Genomic DNA, 7,458 nt, shown 5'->3' on the forward strand with positions numbered 1-7,458 from the left:
AAAGAAACGTCTATCAATTACTTCCCTACTCTGTTATGACTTTAATTAATCTTGACCCTACAGAACAAATAATCAAATTAGCACTTACCTTAAATAATCCCCGGTCTCTTTTATTCCGTCGTTGACTCCAATCGTCTCAGGAATACCCGGCCTGTCTCCACCAATTTGTCACGTCTAGGGGGGGGGGGGGGGGTGCTCGCTTGGGTGAGAGGTGGTGAGGTGTGAAAACAGCACAACAAAATCAGCAGACGAACGAACTATTTATTGAAAAAATTAATAACGAACTTCCCTAACTTAAACTCTAACAAAAACAATTAATAAAATTCCATGCGCTAAAACATCAAGGTACCGACCGACCCTCTACCCGTTCGCGTGTCGGCGCGACGCGGAAGTACCGACGCTCTCTGTACTCGGAGACCTTCTCGGCCCCGTGTCTCGCAGCTCACTGCCTCTGCCTTCGTCCAAGACACCACGGCTCGGGGATGCTGTCTCAGCAGTCTTCTCGACTTGCGTGGGATATGGGCCCCACGTCACAATACACATAAGTCATAAGTCTTTATTGCCATTAAATACAACAAGTACAATAGGCATTTAAATAAACAAAACATGCAAAATCAAATCCATCAACAAACAATTCAAATAAATAACACAAAATAAATAACACGCGTGATGTGAAGGTTTGGTACAGGTTGAGAGAAGCCAGAACCTAATACATCAACAGAATACTCTGGGGAGTTGCAAGAGGAATTTAACTTTGGTATTGGAGATATCTTACAATCCAAACACAGCAAGGGGCTCTCAGAAGACCACAGCTGTGATGCGAAACTTACTTGAGTTTCAAAACCAATGGTTTCGCAGAACACCAAATCACGATCACGATAGGCTACTACATATTAGTAGGGAGAACTATGTTACAGTTGTTTTAGAACTGTGAGCAAATGATGCTTTAATTTTATTATGTGTCCATTGTACTCGGGTTTAATTTTATAACTAATCTCAGAGTCAACTACTCTAAATAGTCTGAGCAACCCAAGTAATTCAAGTATGGCACAATCTTCAACATATGCTGCAATCAGAATTTATTTGTATTTTATTTATTCAGAATCGTATTGCACTTGAATAAATAACATATTTGACCTCAACAGCTTGATTACAAGCTGTTTATTTAGCCAGTTATTTTATGTTCCATTCATAAGGACATACGTAAATAATTGTTGGTAGTTATTATAATTTAACAAATTTTCTGTTCGTTTTTAAATATTTGATTGAGTAAAAAATATGTTTTTTTATTCTCTTGTACAGTGTCTTAATATATTTTAACATTTCGACACTTTTCTTTTAAATGGCGACCATACAAATTAGGTATTCTAAGCCAAGTATGAATGAAGATGAGTGGTGCGATCTTGTAGTATTGTTAGTGACTAAGGCCGACATATTCCTTAGACACAGCTGTTAATTAATAGCCCATACAGCTAATGGCAACTAAGGGACCTACAGTTTATAGTGAAATCCGAACCACATTTTTTCCTTGGTATATACGAATTGGTCTAACTATCAGGACAGTACTGCGGCCGGATAGCCGTAGTACTCACCCGTGCGGACGTTAATCCACACCAGGGAGAATCGCATCATGCCTATAAATATCCAATTCATGACCTCCTAGTAGCTGGATTACAGGACGACGCCACCCGTCCCAGTCCATATTATATTGTAATATATGTTAAGCCTCTACAGTAAAGTCGTGTCAGTAAAACACTTGCAGACAACGGAATAGTACAGAGCAACCGTAGTATGGATTCATTTCCCATTGCGTGTTAACTAAACGTTACTTTAAACTACAGTTAAAGACATTAAGCTGGGCTGATAACTTTTTTTATATATTAATTAGTTTGAGTCTAATACATTGAAAATGGGACTATGTACACTAAAAGTTTTCGTATCCAATACACATTTTTTAGCTTTATAATCTTCTTCAATTCAAAAAAGGCTTTGTACATAATAGACAAACACACACACACATACACACACAAAGAAAATTTTGTTTGCATCACAAACTTGAATGACAAAAACCAAAACACTGCTCTTAAATTGGCATTGGCCATTATTTTGTGTTTATTGCTTTAAATAAAAGTAATATGTAAACACGATAAATGATTAAGTAAAATTCAAATACCCCTCATTTTAAAACACAAACTTTGCACCAGGTATATTATTCATCTGCAATGCCTCTTAAGGTACAGATTTTATATCCGAACTTACAATATGAAGAGCATTTAACACAAAAGGTAAGCCTTGTATCCTGCGGGCTTTGACCATCAGAGCGTGTGGAACCAAACGCTCCTGCAATTTGGAGAATTTTGGTTTGGCATAACAAGAATCTCTGTCTTACAGTAGTTGTGTATTTCAATATTATGATTACTCAATATGCAACTACGTTCCTCTATGTCTTTTACTAGGAATAAACAACCAGTTTTATAATTTAAAAAAGATTTGTTTAACGTACAGTGACGTTAGGTGATTGGAATGTCAATAATTTAAACCCAAAGAGGGTACATTAAAATTGCATACAACTTTCATTTTTAGGGGAGAAAATTAATAAAATATTTATACAAATTTCACTGATATGAATAAGTATATTTAGTTGGTAAAGTCAAAAATTAATTGAGATGTTGACTAAGTGTGAATCGTGACGAACTCTTGTGTAAAGGTAAATAGTTTTATAACTTTTGCCCTTTATATTACTCTTTGGTTGTTCTACTAAAATTCAGTTAGAAGAGTTCGTCAATTGTCTTGCAATTGTTTGAACAATAAAATCGACGATAAATGGTGACATAAACTTTGAAAAGATACCAGCTACAGGCTCATTTTCCAAAAGTATTTTCGTACGAATTATTAATCCATATAATGCAGTATATGTTAAATTTATGATATATTTCCCCACATTACGATGCTTTTAGCCGTTTTACAAACGTTTATTGGAGGCTGAAAGCTACGTATTGCTGTCCATGCCAGCTGTCATCGTAATTTGGGGACCGAGCAGGTTTTTACATCCCTAGGGCCGAAAATCTAACGTTCGTTTATTTTCTTAAAACATTAATGCATATTAAATACACATCAGTACTCTAAGAGCGAAATGTCGCAGGTCTGCAATTGAAGAATGACTAAAATTTGACATAAATTCTAAGCAGAAAGATGTGTTTTGAACAACCATTCTATTAATTTGATAAATAGGGTAAGAGATTTTCCAGTAAAAGGGGAGCAAGATAGAAATAGAAATTATTATCAAAAAATTAAAACTGCACACATTTTTGATCAATAATGGTATTCAATGTGCAAGTAACAATCAACTATCACTGTAGGTTATTGTGATCAAAACAAAGATAATTACCGCTCAGATGAATCAAATTTAACCATTTAGTGGTGTATTGTGCAAACAAACAGCATAAAAGAGCAGGTCTGGATAAAAATTTAATTAAACTCATGATTTCATGAGCTTTAATGTCATAAAGCTCTTCAATGTTTGGAATTCTAAAGAAGGTTATAGCAGATCAAGAGAAAAGTTACACATATAAAATAATATCATATCTTGCCTTTTCTTACCATTACTATTAAAAACCAATTGTAGAGTTCAAGGCATGTTATTATACATTGTGTGCGTTTTTAAAATTGTCAATAATAATTATGATTGTGTAGACATGATGTGGTTTAATGGACACTTAATTATTTTAAACTAAACGTAATTGGAAAAATTTTATAGATTGTCAGATCTAGGTAATATTCCTTGGTTTTCTGTTCCGTTTAAATTATACGTTTCATGACTTCAAAATAAACTTCTAGGTCTCTACAAGACCCAGCAATCACTGTTACTGTTTCACTATTTACTGTTAAATAAGTAACATAGCAAATTTACAGAAGCATTTTATTAATTTGTTATTTTTAAAATTTGACTCCTTATCTTACGAATTAGTAGAGTTTAATCTACAGTAAAATTGTACACCAAACCCCTATAATCACACTATAATAGGTTTACAGTAACTAAAAATATCGATAGACCGATGCACCACAATCAGTTAAGTTATTTTATTTTTGTGAATCAATGATTTAATTTGTTTATAAAAAGTATAAACTGTATCTTTTATTTGCTACATAACTGTAAATGAGACAATTTAGGTTAATGAATGGAAAATCTTAAATTATTTAGATTTTGGTTAAAAATCACACAGCACAAAGGCATGATCAAGTACTTTAACCCCTTCTCAATTTTCATGTGTTTAGGTACAAATATCAAAATCCACAAGAGAGGTCTGAGAAACCTGTGCAGGCCACATTTTCTATCTTTAATCATATTTGTTTCCAGGGAAACAAAGGAACTGAAATTTAAGAAAAATATTTGCAAAGGCGTAAGCAGCCTTCCCTGAGCCATAAACTAAGACAACACTATGTCCAGGAAGTCGTCAGACTGTAAGTACTCTTGATCTTGTTATTTTCTCTAACCTCTTGAATGTAACTGATTTGGTAAATTGTAAATGATTTTGTAAACCCTTTGATATTTGTAAACTTGTAGATTTACTGTAAAGGTAATACTTTTTGCGGAGTGGTGTGCAAATCGAATTACTTGTCTACATTTTTTTGACCAAACTTAATATTAGGTATTCGAGGATCAATAGATGGACAAACCTGTTTATAAATGCTATTTATGTATACTCTTATAAAACAATCATATATCAAACTTCAGATCATTATTTAAGATATTAACATTACAACAATCAGTATGTTTCGCATTAACAACATGTTTGGCTGTATTTTGAGCGGCAAATAGAGAGTTAACTCTCAAATATGACGGAAAAGCTTGCAAGTTTCTACAAAAATTACTAACCAACCATGTAAATATTCAATGTCAAATATTGAAGAGTAAGAACTATGAGTTTTATTACTTGTATATTAATTGTTGGAAATCGAGTTATATTTTATATAGTACAAATTCAATAATGAACAACATCCAATATAATTATTTATTAGGCTTTGTTTTTAATTAACAGATGGTTTATTTTAATTTATTCAAACAATTGAGAAGAGTTGTGTTAAGAATTTAAGAAAGTGGTCAAGAACATAACAATTTAGTTAAAGAGAAATGTTATAAAATATTTGTTCATTATCAGAATTAAATCAGTTCTTTATTAGATAATATTTTGTAAAAGTTCTTTATTTCACACGAGTTCTAACATAGTGGCGACCGTGATAGGACTTTTATAGTTATAATTCAGATTAGGACTAAGCTTATATTTTACTTACAATGGATAAGCTGAAGTCATTAAAGACTGAAAGGACTCAACTAAGAAGAACTTTTACAAAGTGCAGAAATGAAATGGACAAATTACTGGCTGAAGATATTAAAGATGAAGTAACAATTAAAAGTAATTTAAACAAGCTGCAAGATAAAGCTGATAGGCTTTTTAAGCTAGATGAAGACATCAAGGAAGCCTTTTTAGAAGATCCTGCAACAAAAGAAGAGGACTTAGAAGATGAGTTTGATACTGCAGAATCTTACAGAGACATGTTATCTTCAATGAGAGCTAAGTATGACCATTTCATTATTCAGGTTGGCCTAAGCCAACAGTCAAGAAGTGAAGTCGGGGATACCGTTCACAGTCTTAAATTAGTATCTAAGAAAGGCTTAAGTCTACCTAAATTACAATTAAACCAGTTTGATGGAGATGTAAAAAATTGGATAGGGTTTTGGGGGCAGTTTAAGAAGGTCCATGAGGATCCAGATCTAGAACCTGAGGATAAGTTCCAATACCTCATCCAATCTTTAAAACCAGGATCATCCCCTAGGGAATTAGTAGAAAGTTTTCCCCCATCTGGAACTAATTATGTAAAGGCCCTAGAACAATTAAAAACAAGATTTGGTAGGGATGACTTTTTAATAGAAGTATATGTGAGGGAACTGCTCAGTTTAGTGCTCCAACAAGTAACGCTAGGTCCTAATACTAATCTGTGCCGACTGTATGACAAACTAGAAACACAGTTAAGGGCACTTGAAACTTTAGGAGTCACTTCAGACAAGTACGCTTCAATGCTGTATCCTCTTGTAGAATCTGCTTTGCCCGAAGAAATATTACAAGCCTGGGAGCGTTATCGTTCAAGTAGGTTACTACACACACCCTCAACTTCTACATCGTCAGATCTAGTTTTTAGTAATTTTCTAGAAATTCTTGATTTTCTAAAGGCTGAGGTGAAGAGTGAAGAGAGGCTGGCGCTTGCTCGTTCGAGTTTTAAACCTGCCACTCCGGGAGACAACAACAGCAAATGCAGCAGCCAAAAGAAAATGTCAACTGTACATGAAACTCGTCAGAGTGAACCTACGGTAGCAGCTCAATTGACAACTGGTACAGAGGGTCCTAGAAGGTTGGTGAGTAACTGCACTTATTGTTCTAAAGGAGGGCACAATGCTCAAGATTGTTTCTATTTTCAACAATTAACTTTAGATGGAAGAAAGAAGCATCTGAGAAAGAAAAATTGCTGCTTTGTGTGCTTGAAGCAAGGTCACACAGCAAAAAAGTGCAAGGTGTTTGTCAAATGTCTCTTCTGTGGTAAAAGGCATTATGGGATCATGTGTAGGGACTTATATGAAAGTAGGCCTCGATCTAAAATTGATGTTGACAAACCAGACTTACTGCAGCAAAGTATAACTGAGCCTAAGTCAGAGGTTCTCAGTAATTTTGGAAACGGTACAGGAGAAACCCTATTACAGACTCTATTAGTCAAGGTTGCAGATGGGAAAGGTAAAGAGTATTTGGGAAGAGTACTTTTAGATCCAGGTTCACAGAGGTCCTACATTACTAAGGACTGTGTCACAAAATTAGGTCTACAAGAAACCAGGAAAAGTCATAAATCATAGTTTGTTTGGTGGCGTAAATATAAAACAAAAATCTCATAAAAACTACCTAGTGACTCTTCAGAATGTAAATAACTCTTTCAAGATCTCTATTCCTGTGACAGATCAAGAAACAATTTGCAACCATGTTCCTAGGCTTAAGAGTGAAGAGTAATTTGACATCTTAAAAGAAAAGAACATTATTTTAACTGATTTGGGAGAAAATGTACCAGATGTTAAAATTTTACTTGGTGCATATGTACTAGTGGATTTGTACACAGGAACTATGCAGAAGATCGATGACAAACTAGTCGCTATCGAAACATACCTTGGGTGGACCGTGATGGGGAAGCAGCCATGCAGAGGAAGTCGTAAAATGTCTCTACTAACTCTATTTTGCCAGTCTAAATCTGAAATTAAAGATCTATGGAGCTTGGAGACAATCGGAATCACGGACCCTATTGAGGTGAAGCAGAGAGACTCCATTGATGCAGAATTATTTCAACATTTCAAAGAAAATGTAAGAGTGAATGTTGAGAATAGGTACGAAGTATGTTTGCCGTGGTTGGAGGATCATCCTG

Source organism: Macrosteles quadrilineatus, unplaced genomic scaffold (assembly GCF_028750875.1).
Source record: "Macrosteles quadrilineatus isolate MER2022 unplaced genomic scaffold, UCM_ALF_1.0 Scaffold_4__1_contigs__length_99947679, whole genome shotgun sequence".
NCBI lineage: Eukaryota > Metazoa > Arthropoda > Insecta > Hemiptera > Cicadellidae > Macrosteles > Macrosteles quadrilineatus.